Below are 23,003 nucleotides of genomic sequence, written 5' to 3' on the forward strand. Positions count from 1 at the left end.
AAAATCAGCTCTGCTCCAGCCAGTTTCCTGATGTAGAAATTAGGGTTGGCATTGATCACTGAGTCTCAATTTGTTGCTACAGCTTTTTACATACGTAGTGCCCTATGTAAATGGTGTGCACTTTCAAAGAGCAAGGCAGAGAAAAAAAATATTGAGGATCTCAAGAAGCTGGATTATGGACTGTTTTAGCCTTCATCTGGAGGAGGAAAGTAGGAAACAGGCATTGCTGTGCTAAAACAAGTAACTGGGTTTTCCTTTTCTGTTATCTTGCATTTCTTTCTTTTGCATTTCCTGTAAAGATAAAATAACACGTGTTTCTGAGATATTACTTGAAGCTTTAAATTTATGATATCAATATGATTTTACACATTTTTAAATTATAAGAAACATAGTTGGGTTAGGATAAGCGATGTACCAAGGCCACATACAGCTCAAATAAAATAAATTAATTTCCTGTGGCCTACAAATGGGAAGTGTTTCTGACTTCCAATCACATAATCAATTACAAAAGCAAAAAAGCACACACAAAAAAAAAAAAAGCTCACAAAAGCAATCACAAAAGTCAGGCAATCTTTAGTTGGTAGAAATGGTGCCTTGTCCCTAAATAGATGCATATAAATTATCATAGAGTCACAGAATGGTTTGGGTTGGAAGGGACCTTAAAGATCCCCTAGTTCAACTCCCCCTGCCATGTGCAGGGACACCTCCCACCACACCAGGCTGCCCAAAGCCCCATCCAGCCCGGCCTTGAGCACCTCCAGGGATGGGGCATCCACAGCTTCTCTGGGCAGCCTGTGCCAGTGCCTCACCACCCTCTGAGGGAAGAATTTCCTCCTAACTTCTAATCTAAATGTTCCCTTATTTTAAAACCATTCTGCCTTGTCCTGTCATTGTCTGATGGAGCAAAAAGTAGTTCTCCATCTTTCTTATAAGATCCCTGTAAGTACTGAAAAGCTGCAATAAGGCCACCCCAGAGCCTTCTCTTCTTCATGCTGAACACCCCCAGCTCTCCCAGTCTTTCTTTGCAGGAGAGGTGCCCCAGCCCTCTGGTCAACTTGGCCCTGGATGATCATATGGCAATGAAGCTTTGATAAGCTGATTAGACAGAAACTCTTTCCATCCTGCTTTATAAACATAAAACCTCTGAAAGACAGGCTTAAAAAAGACATCAATTAAAAAAAAAAAAAAAAAAAAAAAAACACTATATTTAGCCTTAAAGTCTATGGCTTTAATTGTTAAAAGACTGGCTGAAATCACTGATTACAACAGAGTGTGAGTACTATATCTGACATATAACTTTTGACTTTTTTTTTTTTTTTTTTTTTTAAACTTTCTATGCACTAGAGAATTTGAGGGAGAAAGTCCATCAGTGATACCATGGATTCATCTCTTTTTGATAGGGTAGGCTGCTCGTTTTTATCCCTTTGCATAATGCTTTCAGACACAAGTGTTACATAAGGAGGAGTATTAATTACTACATAGAAATAGTCCTTAAATGAAATCCATCCAGATGCAAACGTTCTGAAGCATTCATTGGGAGCCAGCATTTATAAGTGCAGTCTGTAATGAGGAGAGCATTCCTGCAAATGATTTATTTCCAGATTTGAGGGAAATTGATATTTAGGATTTACACCTTTCAGAAAAGGTAAAGCTTTCTATTTAAGGTCAGTGTGAGGTCTGCGAGACCTCTAGCCTTTCCACAGGAATGTAACAGAACGGATGATAGAAAAGATCTGAGCTAGGAATGCACAAATCAAGCAGGATTTCATTTTTTTTTTTTTTTTTTTTTTTTTTTACAAAATACATTTTTAAATATGAAAAGGGAAAAATACAGACTTGTTGGCTTAATGGTCATTCCCAAACAAAGAAAATATTGCAATATGCCCAATTACAGCAGGATCACAAAGTCTAAGCAGCTTAAGATAAACACAGTTTTCTCCCATTTTTCAGGGAGCAGATAAAAGATAATTCCCTGCTAGGAAACTAATCACTACATTTGTATTGTGAAAGCACTTCTGTGTTACCTTTTACTTGACTGAGTCTTCCGAATCCTACAGTAAGAAGTTTGAGGTTTCTCCTCTTTGCCCTCACTTCTGATGTGTGCATTACTAGCTGAGCTTGCACTAGAAATCCATTACACTATAGCTCAAGAATGCAAAGTGGAAAACATTTAATTTCCTCCCATCTTTAATATCTTAAATGTTATTTCATGCCATCTATTTTATGTTATGTCTAGAGCTCTGGGTAACAGAAATGACTCACGTACCCCATGCTTAGCACGCTTTCTCTAGGTGGATAACCTGAACCATAGCAAAGCTCTCTGACCCTTGCACGAAACCATAAACTGAAATTTCTTTGCACAACCAGCTGCTTTTGGGTGGTCTTTGCACAGGGATAAGTTTTATAGGCTTGGCTTTGAATCTGAAAATGCACTAGATCAAGTAGTGCTTTGGGAGGAGCCTTGTAGTTTCAGAAAGCTTTTACAGACTTCCCAAGTGACTGAGCAGTAGTTAAGACACAGCCTTGCTCCCATAAAAGCTGTCTCTTTCCCTAGTAATGCATCTACGCTACAATACCCAAATCCTGTGGGGTCCTTCCTTGGCAACCACAGCTCTGAGTGGGGGTACTCTGAAAGCTGAGTTGGCTTATTGCCTCTCATGGCCGAACCTGCAGGAAGAAGGAGAGGTGTGGAAAGTTTTCTAGAGATGCTTTTTAATAGCATTCCCCTTAAATATGTCCACAGGGGACAATAAGGAGGAGGGGGCTTTGCCTCCCTCTTCAGGCCCTAAAAACTAGAATTGCTAATGGAATATACAGAAGGCTAAAGCCAGCTAAGGCCTGGAGCTTAGGGTTTTGTCAGGCTCATGCAATCAGGGACATATTTCACACTGGAGCTCACAAGAAATGGTCCACACAACTGAAAATGTCACCACTTTCTCAGCCAAATGCAAAACCAAAACTGCTTCTTGGATATAAGCGTACACTTGCTATATTTACATAGCAAACTCTAAGTGCTCCTCTGCATATGCACAGGGAAGAGGATGAATCCAAGCCATTTATCACCTGGTACATTACTCCCACATAATGTAACGTAGCAGTAGTAGTTGTGCACTCAGGCAGCATAATGATAGCGCAACCCCAAAGACCAACATGAAGTAAAAGAGAAGACGATTTTCCTACGCAACAGTGAATTTGTTATTCACCAATAAAAGTAAGTTTTTAATATTGGTACTAGCAATCTAGGTGTTCACTCTGGACTCGAAGAATTAAAGCGAACATAAGTCCTAAAAATCTTTAAGTGCTACTGCAGCAAAAAGGCAGGGCACAGTAAACCCAGATCTGCAGGCCTCCAGGAGAAGCTGGACCATTCTTCTACAGCACAATATCATGTCTGAAAAGAGGCAAGTCCATTTTGTTTAATGATCCCAGACCTAAGCACAGCAGGTAGGATGATCTCTCCAAAATTTCATACAAAAAAAAAAAAACATTTTCTAAATTATGAGTCAATATCTGTTCTTTATACCACCCCCTGTTAATGAAAATAAACTGCAAAAAGTGTCCTATCTAACCAAACCCCATTAGATGACATTTTTACGACCTGGAGAAACACATTTATTATCCAAGAGCCATACACACTTTACTGAAACACAAGTTGTAGGTAGACAGAGAGAGTAATCTATGCTGAATCCAGCTCACTTTTAAAACTATGGTACTTTCTTCACTGGACTTCCACATCTGGCCTCTTCTAAGCATCCTAGATATAGCTGCAAGGAAAAAAAAACTTGGAGCCCCAGCTAATACCACCATGCAGAGCGAGAGAGAGAGAGAGAGATTTAATCTCTTCCACTCCTTGCTTTGAAAAGCAAGGGACTCTTCTTTCCCTTCTCTTCCCATCCCCTCCAAACACCACCACCTTGACCTCCCTGCTTTGCCTCTGCAGCACTCCTTCAGCACTGCCCACCATGTTTGACACACAGGGACAAATTATCATGTCATACACACACCAAGCAAATTACACTTGTTTGCAAATGGCACAAATCTGTCTCCTCATGCCTGCCGGGCAGATAGATAGTAAATATACTGATCCCCATTTTACAGATTCCCATCGGGTGTAAACTGGTGTAGCTTAATTGACTCCAGTGCAGCTGCCCCACTTGAAGCAAGTGGAGGTCATTGCTTAAAGCTCACAGAAGGGAAGCAGTTTGCCTTCCAAAAGGCCACCCACGAATATGGGATTTCAGTGACAATGTTTTATTCCCCAAGTCCCATGCACAGTTCCCTCCATCACCCCACCCAGCTTTGTTTAATGTCTCAGCAGGGAAGCCAGCTCCAAAGTTTGCTTTTGTGCTGGGTAACAGCCATAAGAATCCACTTGCCTTTAATTACATGGCATTTATTTCACTTGCCCAGCACACTGAGACCATACATACTGGCGAGTATTTATGGTGTTCTCAAAAAGCCCTACTTCTGCGCACGGTGGGCCTCTGATTTTATGCTGCAAGGCACTGACTCCCCCCCTTACTCCAGCTCTTCAACAAGCTGCTGCTTTGTTTCCAGTGACTGTGGTACATTAATGCTGGCTGCCAGCTTGCTGGCACATACTGAAGTGGTTCCAGTTCAGCTGAACAGCTGGTGACTTGTGCTCCAAGTATCAATCCCAGGGCTGAAGAAGCCAAACACTCTCGTGGAAGGGCTTTTCATTAAGAGCTGGGAATGCTGCTTCAAGGATCTGCATCAGGCTTCTGACAGCAGCTCATGGCCCCGTCGGGTTGCACATCACCAGATCTAAGGACACTAATTGTTTCCGCAGGCTTAGAAAATGTATGAGAACAGGTGCCTAGGGCAGGCAATGGTAGTCCCTGAGTAACACCATGGCTACTGCTGGTATACAACAGGCCAACAGTTTTCTTCAGCAATAGCACAGACGTGCTTGGCTTCAAATTCTGTATCAACAGCTGAATTTCTGTGAAGTCTGATCCAGACCCACTTTGCAGCTTGCCACAACCTTACAGAGTGAGCAAATTATTTTGAAGTGTATCCAGAGAAAAACAGCTGAGACCACATGCATTAATCTTGGACCGAGTACGAAAACTGCTTGAAACTCATTTAAAACTTCCTAAATGTTTGAGGAGCGTTTGTTACCTTGTGTGAATCTTGACAGTGATGGTGACAAACGCAATAGGACTGTTCAGTCAGCAGGAACTCAGAGTGGCACATGTCAAGTTCTCTCCTGAGGAGAATCTCTCAAACTGAAACCAACTCTGACTGACATTTCTTGTCCTTCTTCTCACCTGTCATGGATTTCCAGTCAGATTTGTCTTCAGAACCACATGAATTGTGAAGTGCCTTGTAGCCAGTAGAGTTGTCCCAGTGCTGTTCTGTGAATTAGTCCCTTATAAGATTACTTGGCTTTCAACACAGCTTCTCAGAATGCCCTGGAACACTAAAATTGTCTAACCTCTCTGTCAACTTCAATCAAGAGAGATTAAGCAACTTATAAAGCATCACAAAACATATCAGAAACACATCCAGAAATTAAGTCTGAAGATTCAGACACCCTATCTTGTTATCAACCACTGAATCACCCCGAACCTCCCATCAAGCTGAGCCAGTGTCTCGTGCCAGGTGACAACACACAGCGTGCCTGTGTCAGCTCCTTGCTGCCCATGGCGGCATGCTGTGCCATCTGCATTAGTGTGGGGCTGATTTCAAGGTGACTGTCATGGTCTGGCAGCTCATAAACATGTCATCTGCTGCCTATGTGCTACCAAACATATTGTTCTTGTTTGGATTTTGCTTTTGTCTCCTGGGGTTGCACACACTCTCCCAAGGCACCACTTTGACTGAAATTACCTATCCAAGCCACCCCAAGATGGCAAACGCACCAGCAGTTGTCAGCCTTTTCCCATATGGCTCTACTTAGTTCAACCTATTAAAAAAAAAAAAAAGAAAAGAGTCTGTTCCCATTGGCTATGAATAAAGCTGTTGTTTGGATGTTTAGCTTTGAGTCATGGCCTCTGTTTTAGCCTGCCAGATAAACCAGTGCAAGGCACTGTGCTCAAGAAATTACAGGACTGCAACTTCCCAGTGGCATACTGGAGCAGAACATCCGCTCCTCTTGGCTGGCACACAGAGGACTGAAGATGGCCTTAGCTTTTCTCACAGCTATTTTTAGTGTGCCCATAACCTGAGTCCCTCCTATCTCTCCCTAAAGCCACAAGCAGTAAATCAGATGGTTCTCCCACTCATCCTTGGCAGGATTTTAGCCAACAACTTAAAACAACTTCACACTATATCTAGGCATCCAGGTCCCCAAAAGACATTGCGCTTTACAGGAAGATGATATGCTGAGAAAATCATCCATGGTTTTCCACTCATTCATTAGAGGAGCAATAAAACATCTGTATTCATTTACTTAAACTGGTAAAGCAGTGAAACAGAAGGAAGTGACTTATACCCATATTTAGAAATTTGCAGTCTGCTCAACAGATCAGTTAGGGAGTAAATTTACAGCAGACAATATCGTAACACTGGTTAGTTAGCTCCTATTAACAGCTGAGAAGAGCTATAGCATCAAAGCAGAAAGCAGGGAATTTTTTTAAAACTTCCCCACTGAATGACACACTAATTCAGCAAAGCAGGCCGATTCTTTGTGAACTCTCCCAGCTGTCTGGCACAAGGGTGACCCTGCTCATTAATAGTGACACTGCCAAGTTGTATCACAATCACAGTCAGGCTTCTGGAGCTGCCATCCCCTCTTGTGGGGAAAGGAGGAAGGCTTCAGACAAAAGCAAACAGGGTAGTCCTATGCTTAAACTGGTGGCAAATAGCTTCCATTAAACACAAAATTTTAAGAAACAGGCGTTATAATAATAAAGAAAAAATCTGCTCCACACAATTGCAGAGATTAGAAGTCTTTCCACACTGCTTTATTGATTACTTAGAAGCAGTCTGATATATTTAACTAAAAATCAATGGGAAAAATAAAGGTCTGCCTATTTGACTCAGAGGAAGAATTTCATTCAGGGGATGAAAGAGCCTAATGAGCCAATTCAGAATTCAAAGAGAGCTATTAGCGATGAAGGAATGAAGCGGTTTTGTAACGAAATGATGAGCACTGAGTGCAGATGGAGGAAATAGTGTTTTGTAAATTCTGAATCCGGATTTTTTTTAATCTTTAAATACTTCATTGATATGCTCTCTGCAATATATAGCATGATTTAGGGCCTCATTCATGGCCATTTTTCCCCAACTGTGGCACCTGCAAAAATATACCTCAAGTCAGTAAAAGCACTTGCACGCAGTTAGAGATCACTTATTCACATGGGCATGCCCGGTACATCCTCTTAAGAGAGTCAACATTTTCAAGACTTCAGTACTTCCCCCAACAAAATAAACAACTAAAGGAGGCCACGGACAGCCACAGCTATCATTTGTAGCTCTGTCTTGAGAGCAACTGATTTCAAAAACCACTGGTTTTTTAGCTTGAGGGTGGGAAGCAGGTTGGGGAGCAAGTTGGAAACTGAGCAAGGCATGACTCTGTCTTTACAGTGTGGCACAACAAGCCCAGCTAGGTGAGCAGGGGATGAAATGAGGGGTAACATTTCACATGGCTCTAATCAGTAAACTCAACCCAGCATCAGGTAAAAATAAATAAACAAATATATTGGCTGGCCTTTTGGGGTCCTAAATCTGAGATTTGACTGTAAATGTGCTGAATATAACAGTGGTCCTTACACCAAGAACCTAGTGTAGCCAAGCTATGTTATCTATAAAGCTATTATTGTGGCCATCACAACCTGCACATTTTGATGCTTATAATTACAGATGCCCAACATTTTCTATTAAAAGATGCTTCTCTCATTTGTTTGCACATCCATAGGGCTTTATCTGAGTGGAGAGCACTTCATGTCCACAACCACCGTGAGGTAAGAGATAAGAGCCTGACTACCTCTCCCAGCTATGTATCTTGCTAATCTGAACGAAATCAGGGCACACATCCACTGTCTGCTCTACCCACCTTAACTCCAGAACAAGAGGCTTGTGAGAACACAGCACAGCTCTGCTAAACATTAATTAGTGTGAAAAGGAAAGCAGTATAGAAGGAAAAAAAGCAAATCTGGCTCAAATCCCCACATTTTCTCAGGCAACAAATAAACTCCAGACAATATATGCTTTAGACATAATTATTCTAAAGATTCACAGCTAGGAATCACATTCTTTGTTAGCAAAATAACAAAATAAAATAGAAGGAAGGTAAAAATAATAATAACACATATCCAGAAGAAACGAACAATAGGGAAAACCCAATTATATGACTGAATGAATCTATGACTCTTCTGTATCTTCAGCGCAGCATGTGGTTCTTTTCCCCTCATCTGAAAGAGGCTGTATGAGAATAGAAACATTCAGAGAAAGGCAACTACAATGACCACCTCTATGGAACAGCTTCCACACAAGGAACAATTTCCATACCGCCTGTTCAGTATGACAAAGGGTCATCTTAGTGCAGGTGTGATACTGACCTACAAACCAAGAGTGACCAAGATCCGATAGGCAGGCATCAGATATGCACCGTCAATTATGCACTCCACTGGCTGGAGGAGCCAGCTTCATGAAGGCAAAGAAGATGGTTCTTCATGCAACAGGGAGTTAGCCTGCGCAACTTCTTGTTGAAGGATGTTGTTGCAAAAAGTTAAGAAGGGCTCCAAGTGCTTGCACCTGGGCAAGTACCTGGAAGGAATATCAACTGAGAAAATGGACCTGAAAAAATTAAAAAGTCAGAGAAAAGCCTTGCATATGCCAATCGTCCAAGTAGCTGCCACTGGCTACCACAGGCAGAGGACACTGGGGTAGATGACCTTTGTTCTGAACCAGTGCTGCTGTGCTTTGGTGCATCTCCTGCCTTTTGTCCTGTACTTCTGCTGGGTGACTCAGTCTAATCTGGCTGCTTGCTTCTGGATGGATCAAATGTCCTATTTTTATATACACTAATGAATAAGAATTGAAGTTATTTCAAAAACTCATCTTTCCCACTGTGAGGACTGCACCACAGGCCCGGGAGTGACTTTACCTCATGCTTGCAATGTCTGGCAAACCATTTTGTATGGAGCTGATGATAATGAACCCAGCAGCTTGTTTTTCTGAGAAACAGGAGCTTGCCATTTCTTTGTCCAGTAGGAAACTCATATCAAGCATGTTCAAGCTAGCAAGAGAAAGTGAGAGAATTGAACTTCAAAAATCAAAGGATTCCTGTTTAGATATAAAAGCCATCTGAGTCAATAAGCACACAGTCTTTTAACTCTTCCACTGCAGGTATCTATGAAGAGGCTTCACCTAACCTTTTTGGTACAAGAACCACCATGCTGCTTCCTCAGGAATATGCTTAGCAAATCTTTGCCCACCGAGGAAGCTGGACATGCACAGATAGGCAGCACAGATATTCAAGGGTAAATAACATGAAGATGACTGACAGAGGAGTGTCAATGCCAGTTTTCCAACTTTACCTTTGAGAGCGAAAAGTTTGCCACTGGAAAGAAATTACTGACAGAACGACAATCCTTCACTTCAGCAGTGTTCTGCAATGCAAAAGGAAAGTGAGAATGCTGGCAGAGGTTCACTTGGATAGTGCCATATCAGGATACATCAAATAAAATACGTCTTACTTTCTCCTTCAAGCTCTGACTGTGCCTGGCCTGACAGGGAATTAGTGAGACATTTCTATCTGCTGACTTATTTATTACTGAAACACTCTTGTTATAGTCTTTGAAAAGTTGTTCACAGTTTTAGCCATTTTCTGACTTAAATTTGGTGACATTTCTGCAAAAACATTCAGAACCAAATGGCCATAATATGTTCTGCAGACATAGGAAATACCCTGAGGAGGGAGTTAATGGGAATGAACATAATAAGGCTCTTTGAGGAGAGTGAGATGTGGTATATATTTTATCTTAACAGATTTTAACTAAGTCCCTGAAGGTTCTTTATGTGGGAGAAGTTTTTCTATTTAAGTGAAGGTCTAGCTGAATTTTAAAGGACAGCCTTATTTTGTTTTCTCCCTGAAGAAGAAAAAAAAAGTGTTGATAGGTTTGTTCTATGTTGTTTGTTTGGGGTTTGTGGGTTCTGTTTTGACAGGGGTTCTCTAAGTGCTGAATATTCTTCATCAGCATAGACAACACACTAAAGAGAGATCAGAATATTTAGATTGCAAAGATTAAGACAGCTCTCCTTTCAGGTCTGTTTGTGTTTCCAAGACACTACTTTTTTAATTTACATAGTTCGGCATCACTAAGGATCTGATTCAATTTCCAGTGAAATGAGTGGAAAATGTCTCCAAGTCAAAGATCACAGGAAGACAAAAGTGGAGAAAGTCAGCATTGCATCTGCCCACAATGTCAGTCCAACCCAGCCTCCCCTTCCAGTCTCCCCCAAGGGAGACAACAGGAACTAATAATATCTCACTGAGACCACCCTTTCCAGGGGCAGTATGCTCTCAGTGATGAAACTACAGATTCTTGCCAAAGCTTGGCAAGTCTTTACCACTGAAATCCTCCAAGCCATTAAAAAGGCAGCCTCACAACACCCTTTTCTCTTTTCTTTTTATAGAGAACAAATTTTTATATTTTTTCTTTTTCCCTTTTCTTTTTATACAGTGACTATGCAGTCACTGCATATTTTTGCTTAAGACAACTTGGATGTCTCGTTCTAAGATAGTTTTTATGATGCATTGCAGAAAGGTTCGCTACATATCTATCATATCTTGTGGTTTTGATCATTTGTTTCACAGATGTGCCAAGAGCCTGATTTTACAAAATAAAGCAGGATAAATCCAGGATTTTCACAGGTGTTTTCTGTGTCTTTTGTCTAGTCCTTTACTCAAAGTGCCTCAAATGAACTCTGCTGTTTGTGCCCTTCTCCATAGCTGGACAAGCTTGCCAAGGTAAGGTAACTAACAGTTTAGGTTGCAAGTTCATGCCCCAAACACTTAGTGCATCATCACACTTTGGGAAACACTGACAAGAAACAAGGGGCTGCAAGTTTCAGTCTTGAACATGTGATCACTAGCTTTTTTTTCAGGTATTTAACGTCGAATAGCTTTTTTTAGTTCAGTCAATGGTTTCAACTTTCTGACCCCAGGTGGTTTCCACAGTGAAAATACGAAGGTCCAAAAAAGAAGTATCTGGCTTAGAAACCTATTCACCAGCTGTGAGCAGGCAGAGGTGAACACCGCACTGCCCACACACCCAACAGCCTGTGTGAGCAAGCCCTGGATGCAGTATAAAACAAGACATGCTTTCTTTTGGGAGGATTTGTCTTTTCTATTAGTTTCAACTTACTAGTTAGGGACCTCTGCATATTATCATGCCAATTTAAAATCCTCTGTCTAGTTTGGTATCACTCACCTCTGCACTATGGCCATGACTACAAAGCACCAAGACTGGCTCTATGCACTCAAACAGAATGCATTTTAGGGCTGAATACATTTATATTTCTCCAGACAAGTAAGTCCACTGTGAGAATGGAAAGAAGAACTGTCCTCCCAAGAAGCAGGATTATCCAGGCTTACCCAGGCCTCCATATCAAGCACCCAACTGCTACTTTCTTGGTCCGTGACCCAACCAAGTCCCCTTTTAACTGGTGGATCTGGGAGGTGATGTTATTTTCCCATGGGGTTCTGGAAATGGCAGCCTCCTTCAGCTCTCTGTGTGCATTTCACAATGTAAGGCAATGCCTGCTGTTTAAATAAACCTCAACATGCAAAGCTTACCGACCGTGCTGAGATCTTTTCTCAGCATCTTCTTGTCACTGCCAAGTTAGCTGGCATGCGGAAACTCAATGCTCTAACTTACAGATATTACAAAATAGGCGGAAGGAAGGCAAGAAACTTCTATAGACTTCTTTCTAGTTATATACTAAAGACAATGCATGCAAGCTTTAGTTTTGTGCAATACACATCTTAGCAGAAGCAGTACCCTGAGCCCTGCAACAAATGTGCTTCATCCACCTCCAATTAAAATACGGGGAGTTTATCACACACTGAACTCACAGTGCTTCAGGCAAAACCTCTCATGAGGCTGCAAAACAAATCCAAGACTTCAACGATATATTATAAAACTCCTTTATGGATATTTTTACTGTCATGACTAATCATTTCTTGGCACTGTGAAAAGTTCCTGCATTTCTTCTGTGATCAGCTGTCAGTCAGGTGGGTGAAAGACTTGAAACCTCATCAGGCTCAACAGTTTAATATATGTTATTTCTGAAATCTTGCAAAGGGTTGTGAAGAAATTGATCCCGTTCTTGGAGCTGTGTACACTTCAAAAACCAAGCTGCAATGCAAACTTTTTCTTCCCTCAGTTGTAGCTTTGAGATGGGAAAATCTGATTCCCTTAAAAGATCAAGTGCAATGTTTCATGTTCCAGGCCTCTCCAATGGTTTCCCTGCTGAATGCGATAGGCAGATTAAGAGCTTATTGTTAGGAAACAGTTATGTAAAGGTCATCTCAGGAGTAAATCTTTGAAAGTTAATGCTCTATTTATAGTTTCATTTGGTGACTTTTTATAGGATTTCCTAGTAATTTTGCTGTTTTCCACAGCATAATAACTACAACAACTACTATTGGGTGAGCAATTGGCTAACGGGCAGGGCCCAAAGGGTTATGGTAAATGGGGCTGTGTCAGGCTGGCGGGCGGTCACCAGTGGGGTCCCTCAAGGCTCCATTTTAGGGCCGGTACTTTTCAATATTTTTATAAATGATCTGGATGTAGGAATAGAAGGTATTTTGAGCAAGTTTGCTGATGACACCAAACTTGGAGGAGTTGTGGATTCGAATGAGGGTGGAAAGGCCTTGCAGAGGGATCTGGACAGGTTGGAGAGCTGGGCGATCACCAACCGCCTGAAGTTCAATAAGAGCAAGTGCCGGGTCCTGCACCTGGGACGGGGAAACCCTGGCTGCATGTACAGACTGGGCGATGAGACGCTGGAGAGCAGCCTAGAAGAGAGGGATCTGGGGGTCATGGTAGACAGCAAGTTGAATATGAGCCAGCAGTGTGCCCTGGCAGCCAGGAGGGCCAACCGTGTCCTGGGGTGCATCAAGCACGGCATCGCTAGTAGGTCAAGGGAGGTGATTGTCCCGCTCTACTCTGCGCTGGTGCGGCCTCACCTCGAGTACTGTGTGCAGTTCTGGGCACCACAGTATAAAAAAGGACATGAAACTGTTGGAGAGTGTCCAGAGGAGGGCTACGAAGATGGTGAAAGGCCTTGAGGGGAAGATGTACAAAGAACGGATGAGTTCACTGGGCCTGTTCAGCCTGGAGAAGAGGAGGCTGAGGGGGGACCTCATCACAGTCTACAACTTCCTCGTAAGGGGGTGTCGAGAGGCAGGAGACCTTTTCTCCATTAACACTAGTGACAGGACCCGCGGGAACGTGGTTAAGCTGAGGCAGGGGAAATTTAGGCTGGACGTCAGGAGGGGGTTCTTCACAGAGAGGGTGGTTGCACACTGGAACAGGCTCCCCAGGGAAGTGGTCACTGCACCGAGCCTGTCTGAATTTAAGAAGAGATTGGACTGTGAACTTAGGCACATGGTCTGAACTTTTGGGTAGACCTGTGCGGTGTCAAGAGTTGGACTTGATGATCCTTATGGGTCCCTTCCAGCTCAGGATATTCTATGATTCTACATATTATAATCATAAACTGATGATTAATTGCTCTGAGAGCCAAACGCCATCAGCCATCAGTAACTGAGCTTAATACACAGAAGGGAACTCTCACTCAGTGTCGAACGTTGAGCATGTTTCTAGATCTGTCCTTCTGCCATACCGGAGCAGTGAGGATTCCGGTGCTGGTTCAGGAGAGAGCTGCCATACCTGTCCTAGTGACCCCAACTGCTACCTGCAAGCAAGGCAGATGAGAAACACTTACTACATTTTCAGGCATGGAATATTTAACAGTTTAGCAGTGCTATCACAAAGGCAGCCTGAAAGGTTTCCAGAAATTGTGGTTTAATCATCACATCTAGTATCCTCAGAGTACAGAGGCTGGCGCTGAATGCCAAAGGAGTGCAAGACTGGGCCCCACACTTGCATCTTGGTGTAGCCTCTACTTTCACAAAACACAGACACAGCCCTTCATACCTCCCTGTGCACTGATATGCTAGCATTTCTCCCTTTTTTACTGTTAAGGACTCACAAGAGTTTTGTTTCTCCTCACGTGGGCTAGAGTGAGATGGGGGGAGGAGTTACATTGCTTCTTTTAATAAAGTTCAGAAAAATAAGGCAAGTCAAATTTTAACTCCTCAATGAACAGATTAGACTGTGCTCTAAATCTTGCATAGCCACTCTGTAGTAAGCACTGTACAAAATAAAGAAGGGGTCAGCTGTGAAATTCAACTCTGCCTACGCACAGTCTCTCCTAGAGTTCAGCAGTACTCAGCTTCTGGGCCAGGTAGTTGCTGTTTCTCCCCATTAACAGTAGAGGTATCTGTCCCGTCCTTTAAATTACAAACCAAGCCTGGAACCCGAATTTAAAGATTCACAGGCCTGGTGTTTTGATTTGGGCATAACTGTAGCTCTTAGAAAAAATAAAAAAATAAAAAAATAAAAAGCATTTTTTCCTTTAGAAAAAGTGTTCCAGAACAGTATTAAGGAGAGGAAAGAAATAATTTTAGCTAACATCTAATGGCTTCTGCAGGATACAGAGACTGCTAAAGTAATTGCATTTTATTGCAATATTATTTATTCGTTGCAGAGGCAAGGGAGGAGCAATGCAAGTAGGAAGAGTGTCTAGATATCAATCTTTAGCAAAGATGGACAGCATATACCAGTGCTGTGTTATATTGCATTAATGAGAGTGTAATGTGTCAATCAAGTGAGATCATCTTGTGGCGTTTGGGCCTCATTTGTAGTGTTAGATCCACCTTAGACAGGTACTGCATTTCATTTTGAAAGTGAAAACTAACCTGGAGGGGAAGAAAACTTGGTGGAAGGGTGATTTCCTTAAGGCTTATACATTGCCTAGCACATCAGGAAATCCCTGGCCAAAAACTTTATTTATGTACACCTAAACACCTGGGACACCTTACCCTTCTCAGTGCAAATTGGGATTGCTCTGCAAGGAGGGGAAGCACTACCAGTGGACAGTAAGTCAGTAAGGACCTGTGTCCTTGCGGAGCATCCACCTACAGGCTGAGAGCTCTACCCTGGTACCAGCACCAAGCTGCCCTGCTCAGAGCAAAGGCCTTTGCCATGGTGCGGACACTCAACAAAGAGCAGAACTGAAGGGAAAGACGGAAGAGCCCTGCAGATCTGGCTCACTGTGCTCAAAGGAATTATTCGCTCTCATTATTCTCATTAGGTAAGAAGGACACTGCAAGAATGAACGGATCTGCTCCCAGTTCAGTTTTGGTGTTTCGCAACAAATTCCCCATGGCCAACAGGTCGAGCTACAGACCAGACTGGCAACTAAAAAGGTTCAGTAATCTGGCAATATACTTAATAGTCTGGCAAGTAGACTAAGCTACCACAGGAGGTAAATATTTTCCTCGGATTTTTTGCCTTTCTCTATTAGGGAAAAGGATAAATTACATACAGGAAAAATTTTCCATTTGTGTGCTGCACCTAGTAGCACATACTGCAAATGACTGATATCAACAATACTGATACTGTATTTGAGCCCTTTGCAGCTGACAGTGAATTTAAATGCAATACCAAAACTCTGTCACAGAATAGGGGATCATTAAGATCTCCAGTGTGAAGAGGACAACTGCAAAACACAAAGGTGAAGTGACTTATCCACAAACATGCAAAGAGCACCAGCAGCTGATACGGGAATGGAGCTCATATCTGATGTGTGCCAGGATCAATTCCCCAAAGCCCTGCTTTTTTCCTCCCAGTGGGAATATAGCAATGCTGTTGTACCTAACCCAGCACTCCCGAAAATCTTTCAGTGAACAGTTTTCAGTTTTGACACAATGAGAATTATCAGAATAGGTGGAAAAAAAAAAGAAAAAAAAAAACAACAGGAGCCCTGTAAATTTCTGCAGAGTGCACGTGAGCATGCTACATGCCTTCAAGTGTTTCCAAAGAACAACCTCGGTTAGGAGTGCACAGGGCACTTGTACAAGGCACAAGAGATTCATCTCTATTTATTTCCCAGAGTATAGCAGAAGGAAACAAATTACCCCACTAACTATTTTTTAGATAACTGGATTTGAAAAGGAGTAGACAAGCATTATGTAAATAATACTAAGCACAAAGCCGCTCTAATAACAACATACTCCCTATTGCTTTTGCTTTACCAGAGTCTCGGAGAACTCAGTAATAATCAAATTATTTAAAACTGACCAGTGAGCAAAACTTCAAAACCATTTTCATTGTAAAACATTTGCCTGCAATTTAATAATAATAAGGACACTGCTTTAAAAAAAAAAAAAAAAAAAAGCAACTAAACCAGAATTACTGTGGATCCCTTGCCTTTGAAATTGTCCCATTCTTGAAGCCATAAAAAAATAAAGAGAGCAGGAATGGGAAACTTATGTAAACCCATTCACAGTGTAGTCAGAAGTACGAGAGAAAAATGTCAATACTTGTCAAGTTAGATCTAACAGACATGAGAAACTGGCCACAGATGAAAACAGAAGCAGACAACTGCATTCATATTAACATGGGAAAAGTGTCCAGAGCTTCTTACCTTGCTCTTCTTTGCAATGGTATAAAAGCAGGAGGAAAGGTTACACTGGGAAACTGGAGTGGCTCTGATAGCTAACTGTGAGCACATTTATTTGTTTGGTTTGGAGCAGGCTGAAGTCCAAGTGAATTGCAATGTGTACCCAGATTTGTGCGATCTCCAGAGTGAGGGTGCAAACCCAGATGCAGAAAGACGTTCCTCATCCCTGTCGGGCTCAGGCCTCACATCCTACAACGTCTGGCACAAGCCAAAATGAAGACACTAAATGTTATGGAGAATATTAGTTTGCTTCTGAGTTAGTGAGGTCTTTCAGGAAACTTGTCTCTACAGCTTCACCTGTTGTGTAAATACATTTCTGTTTGCAAGTGGTTTAACCTTTGGAGTCACAGAATGTAAAGGATTGGAAGGGACCTTGAAAGATCACCTAGTCCAATCCTAAGAACACAGTAAGACGCTTCAGAAGCCCATATTATGCAGGCAGGTGGAGTCCTTCTCTGCCCACTAAATGCTAGACACTGATGCAATCGTGGGTTTCCCATCTGTCATGGGAAAGAGTTCCCTCTAATGACAAGAACTAACAAACCTCCTGAAATCTGTAAACACACAGCCTCCAACTTCACAGCTTCAGCCTGCCCAGAGCTGTCCTACGCTGACAGCTTATATCTTTAGGCATGTAATGGAAACCTGGAGGTCGGGTGACTTGTGTTCATTCTCCATCACACCAGCATAAATAACAGTAACACAACTGAAGCTCCAGCTGCACAAGCAGCAGCATTGCTCCCTCCCTGCCCTGCACAATGAAGTTAGGTATCACCTGTGAAGCATTAAACATGCACATATTTATTGTGTTGCTTTAGTATGGAACAGGAAAGACAGAAGTGGTATCTGGATTTGCCGTGATTTTATTTGGATTTCTTTCGAAGTCTCCCAACCTCCTTTTAATGTTTTAACAGTGCTAATTCCTGATGGCCCGGACTGTTTTCTAGCTTCACATGCCAGATGACAGGATGCCATTTTTGCCTTGGTTACTCTTGGAAAATCATATTACACCTCTGTTTCTCATGCTGCCCTGATTGCTTATAACTAAGTATTTGGCACAGAAGCGAGTGTCTGCAGCAGGAGGCATTCCTGACTGCAGCAAAAGGACTTTGTCCACAACGTGGGCAGGATTAAAGAGGTCTTGTATGGATCAGCAGCAATTCTTTGCTCATCTGCAGAGACACTGGTAAGAGCTTACCCAGCACTGAATAAGGAAACAAAAGTAAAAGATAATATATGGCATTTGGGGACTGTTTTTTTATGACCACTGTATCCATATGTGAATTATCAAATGTGCTAAAAGAGCATGAATAGAATCCAGAGACAAGTGCCAATTCATACACATTGCAGGTTGCACAGTGAAGGCTTCAGCATCTCTAGATGGGAAATTGAGGTATCAAAAGGCAGATGCCAGTCAGGAAATGAAACATCTGCAAGTTTATTTGAGGTGAAGAATTTTGCCAGAGAATGCGTTTACATGAAGGCAGCAACCAGGCACTGTGTGGTTGGTCTCTGAATTCAAAGTGATAAGCCAGCTAAATGAGTTCCTTCAGCTCTCTGAAATGGCTCGAATTAATTAACGTTCAACTTCCTTCTAGTGCATGATAAGATGCATGCAGTGAGGATTGAATTAAAAGAGAAAAATGTAAAGGACTAATTATGTTTACAATGCTGTGCTGCAGCACAGCAAGCAAAGAGATTACCTAAGCACCGGAGTCATCGAAGAGACCTATATTTTATAAGAGATGTTTTCTTTCTTATTAGAAAACCTAAACAATGCGATTTGTCAAGTGGTGCAAATCAGTTATGTAATTCTCCTCAGATAGCCTCTTGATCATTAAAAATGGACAGCTAAAACCTAAGAGAATTCAAGTTTCTTTGGAAATAACTTATTTATCACTAGTACAACATATCCCAAATATTGACATTTAACCTGACCCAAAAAGCTAAAGTGCAGTTGTTCTCCCCATCAGCAAGACAGGGCACACACACACAGAAAAGGAAAAGCACTTGGGCCAGTTCACCCAGTGAATCATTTGTCAGAGCCAGTATAAGCAAAGTCTGAAAATCTTTGTGTCTCAAAGACTTTGTCTCTGTGCTCCCCCGTGTACTGGACAAGAAAGCTACAGGTTGTGCTTGTAATGTCACTCTGCAGCCATCATGACATCAGTTGCCTTTAATCCATTCACAAGCTTTTCGACAACATTGGGCAGGTGCAATTAGACAGCTACAGCTCATGGACTGGTAGGAAATAGTAATAAAAATTTATCAGCCTTTCTACTAGCAACACCTCACCAAGAAATGAAATTTTACAGTGCCAGTTGTAAGAGCATCACTAAAACCGTCTCTTCTGTGACCTTGAGATTTTATCACCAGGCAGCAGAACAAAATCTGATAAATCTTCTGGGAAAAAGTTATGAATAAATAACCTGCATTTTGGATGGTGTGTGTGTGTCTCATACACAAGTAATGCACATAATACAAATAATACCAGATTTCCCCCTTCCCCAATACTAGCTTAATTTTTAATGCATTATTTTGGTTGCAGAGACCTTTTTTATTATTAATAAAGGATTATTTTTACTGCAACATGTTCTCCAGCCTCCAGACCACATCCAGAAGACCATAAAAACACCTAGGAGTGCTCCTGACAAACGTGTTCTAAAAGATGCTCCCTGTCTGCCATGAGGCATGAATAAACTAAATAATGTGGATGGAGAGAGTTATTTTCATGGCTGTTCTGAACAATGGGGGTCCAGGTTCTCCTATTTCTTTGGGAATTATATGCAAAGTGCTTCACCTGTGGTCATGTAGAAAGTTGGTGGCAGAAGTGGAAACAGAACCCAGATTTAATTCCTAGCTCATTTTTCTAATCTCCCTTCCCTTCACATTTATTATGAAGATTCTGATTACATCTAGGTGGCAAGAACATATCAAAAAAAAAAAATGGGCATCTTTCCTTTCATTAAAGAGAAAGAAGGCAAGACACCAAATAGATTTGAGACATCGAAACCTTCATAAATCTAAGCTTCCCCTACCTCTTCCCAACAGAGCTCTCCGTGCGGGAGGTGCAGGTCTCTGCAGGAGGTGCTCTGGGGAGCAGCACCGGTTCTCCATCCTCTATAGCAGTCACCGTACTCGGTCAAACCTCTCCGTCCACAGCCACTGTTTGTGAATGCTGCTGGGGCAATGCAGCACTGGTGCACGTCCTGGTGCTTTGTGCTGTCTTCCCAGGAGCTCCTTTTGCAACTTGTCATAAAACAGTGTAGCTTCCCACATCTCTCATACTGCTGCCTGTAGTTTGGCTGGTTTTCTGCCTGCTTCTTGTGTTGTTTTCATTCATGAGAACAAGATCAGGACCCCATCATTCCCACTTGTCTCCTGGATTAGCTTTGCTTACAGTTCAGCATCTGATACTGCATACGTGGCTCTTTTAACCTCTCTTGGGATACTCTGGTCCCGATAAAGCTCTCTTGCTCTCTAGAAATACTTCCCTAGGGTTGCACTTATCTCAACCTTATGATCTCTCCAAGGGTTTCCTCATCTGCCAGGCATCAAAGCTTCTCTTGTCTCTTAAGACAGGAATGGTTTTACCTACCAGCCCCTTATAATCCCAAATGCTGATGTATTGAATTTCACTGCTATGTTGCTTAACAAAAAGCATGAGATTTCTTCTCTGTTAAAAACACAGGAAAACTCTAGATATGGAAACAATAGCATCTAATTCAACTACTGCCCAAGAAACACATCATAGGTTTACCCATCATCTTTTACTTTCAGTAGCCTCATAATACTCCTCAACCACAATTCTCAAAGGGTACTGCCGTAGATAAATTTCCAGAATGCACAGTGGAGACAAGAAAAGCACACTGTGAAAACGCATGTGTTATTTTTATGATCAGAATTGACAAAGTCTCATTGCTAGTTTTATAATAGCCTGCTAAAGCCATAAAAAAAAAAAAAAAGAAAAAAGATGGGGGATATCTGTATGTCAGTGCTTTGGCATCAGCTTCATGGTATGGAATATACAAGCGAGCATGCTATTGCTCTGTTCTCAAAGCTCACTGCAGAATTACATGCTACAGATTTATCTGCCAAGCTACAAATACTTCTTTTACAGCTACCTCGAAAAACGCTTTTACTCATTCCAGTGTATTGAATTCGTGTATGGGTCTGCTCAGAATAACATTGGAAACCGCTTCTTCTAGCACCATCTTTTTGGTAAATTCTATTGAGTTTGGGCAAATAGATGGGCTCTTCACTAAGCACAATGTTGTCTTTGTCCAGGTGCATGGATCTGTTCCTGAATTTTCAATGTGTTTCATAGATTAAGGACAGAAAATGCCATCTGCTACTCTGCTTCCGCCACACATGCAGAATTGCTGCATGTGCTGTTTCTGAGGGTTTGAGGTTATGGCCTTTCTCCACTGCTTGGGAAAAATATGCAACACGTGTCATAAAATCAGTTACATTGGCTTCTTTGTAGTTTATCCCACATTGCCACTGTCTGCCAGGGGGTTTCCTGCTCACCAGCAGCCAATGAAATGGTTCTCCTCTTACATATCATGTGATAACCTGACCAGCTGTAATGGTTTTACCAGGCACTGGTATCCAGCAGTGCCTGCCAGCTACACAGATACCTACTGTGCTGCCAGAAACAAGTGCTTATGCAATTCTCCTGACTTCTTCTGGGCTTCAGCTCGTCTTTGGTCTGAAACACAAGCGTGTAGATGCAAAACTTCAGCACTGGCAGTGCTGTCTGCAGGTAGTCACCTATTGATGAGAAAGCACAAGGACATACACACAACATGGGAAGGAAAACACAAGCTTTGATCAACCTGCACATGGCTTGGGAGGGCCTGGTCTTTGACAGGAGAACTCACGTGCATAGCAAAGGAAGAATACATGTCATGAAACAGCACTGCCCCAGGACAGTCAGCCAGACATCACTAACAGCAGCAGCAGGGACACACGGATGAACTTCTCTCTTTCTAATATGAGAACTTCAAATGCTACTCTAGCCCATATTATGATTTTAAACCTTTCACTTCTTCGTGAGAAATGTATCAAAGCACCGAAGACCCAGGAATGGACAACCACACAAAGTTGGACCAATACTACCTGTGTTAGAACCAGTGCCACCAAAAAAGCATGAAATATGTTAGTAATAGGTGACTCCTCCCAGCTGGAGACTGAGACCTGAGAAGGAGAGCAATGGATCAGGTGAATGACTGGCTGTGCGGCTGGGGCCACTATCAGGGATTGGGGTTCTGTGATCCCAGATGCACCTTTGAGAGACTGGGCATGTTGACACTGGATGGGGAGCACCTGACCAGGTGGGGCAAGAGTGTTCTGGGCAGCAAGCTGGCCAGAACATCCCCAAATGTAATAAATCAAGCAGGAAGGCAGGAAACCAACACGGCTGAGCAAGGACCTGCAGATCAAAATGAGGTTTAAAAAGCAAATGCACAGGCAGGGGAAGAGGGAACAGGTGGCTGGGAAGAGTACAAGGATGACATGGTCCCACATGGCATTCTGGAAAGATAAGTATTTGAAGGGTGGACCATTTGGTGGATAAGGCAGTGTTCAGCTCTATAAGCTCTACGTTCAGGCAGTGGCCAGTGATATGTGGTGTCCCTCACAGGTCTATCTTGGGGCCACTACTTTTTAATATCTTTATCAATGACATAGTGGAATCAGCAAGTTTGCAGATAACACCAAGCTGAGTGGTGCAGTCAATACAAAACAAGGGAGGGATGCCATCCAAATGGACCTTGACATTCTTGAGAAGTGGACCCATATGAACCTAATGCAGCTCAGTAAGTCCAAGAGCAAGGTGCAGCACCTGGGTCAGACCAGTCCCAGATATGAGTACAGACTGGGAGAAGAACTCATTGAGAGCCTCCCTGCAGAGAAGGATTTGGGAGTACAGGTGTATGAGAAGCTTGACATGAGCCAGCAGTACATACTTGCAGCCCAGAAGGCCAACTGCATCAACAGAAGAGTGGGCAGCAGGGTGAGGGAGGTCATTGTCCCTCTCTCCTGTACCCTTGTGAGGCCCCACTTGGAGTGCTACGTTCAGGTCTGGGACAATCAGAACAAGAAGGATGTGGGGCTGTTGCTGTGGGTCCAGAGAAGGGCCACAGGTTGCCCAGAGTTGTGGACGCCCCATCCTTTACACTTTTTTCCCAGGCCCTGGGAAACCTGACCTCACTTCCCTTCCAGCCCAAGCCGTTCTATGATTCCATGATCATGAACTACTACTGGTCACCATCAAT

At 42.5% G+C, this 23,003-nt stretch overlaps 1 long non-coding RNA gene across 1 annotated transcript; it reads left to right on the top strand.

The window, feature by feature from the left end:
- Window positions 1–969: 969 nt before the first annotated feature.
- Window positions 970–22,636, top strand: LOC116488254. The gene is made up of 3 exons (XR_004253143.1): window positions 970–1,049; window positions 14,874–14,886; window positions 22,627–22,636. It is a non-coding gene; the product is annotated as an uncharacterized LOC116488254 (long non-coding RNA).
- Window positions 22,637–23,003: the final 367 nt, after the last annotated feature.

This window comes from Aythya fuligula, chromosome 3 (assembly GCF_009819795.1).
Source record: "Aythya fuligula isolate bAytFul2 chromosome 3, bAytFul2.pri, whole genome shotgun sequence".
Classification (NCBI taxonomy): Eukaryota; Metazoa; Chordata; class Aves; order Anseriformes; family Anatidae; genus Aythya; species Aythya fuligula.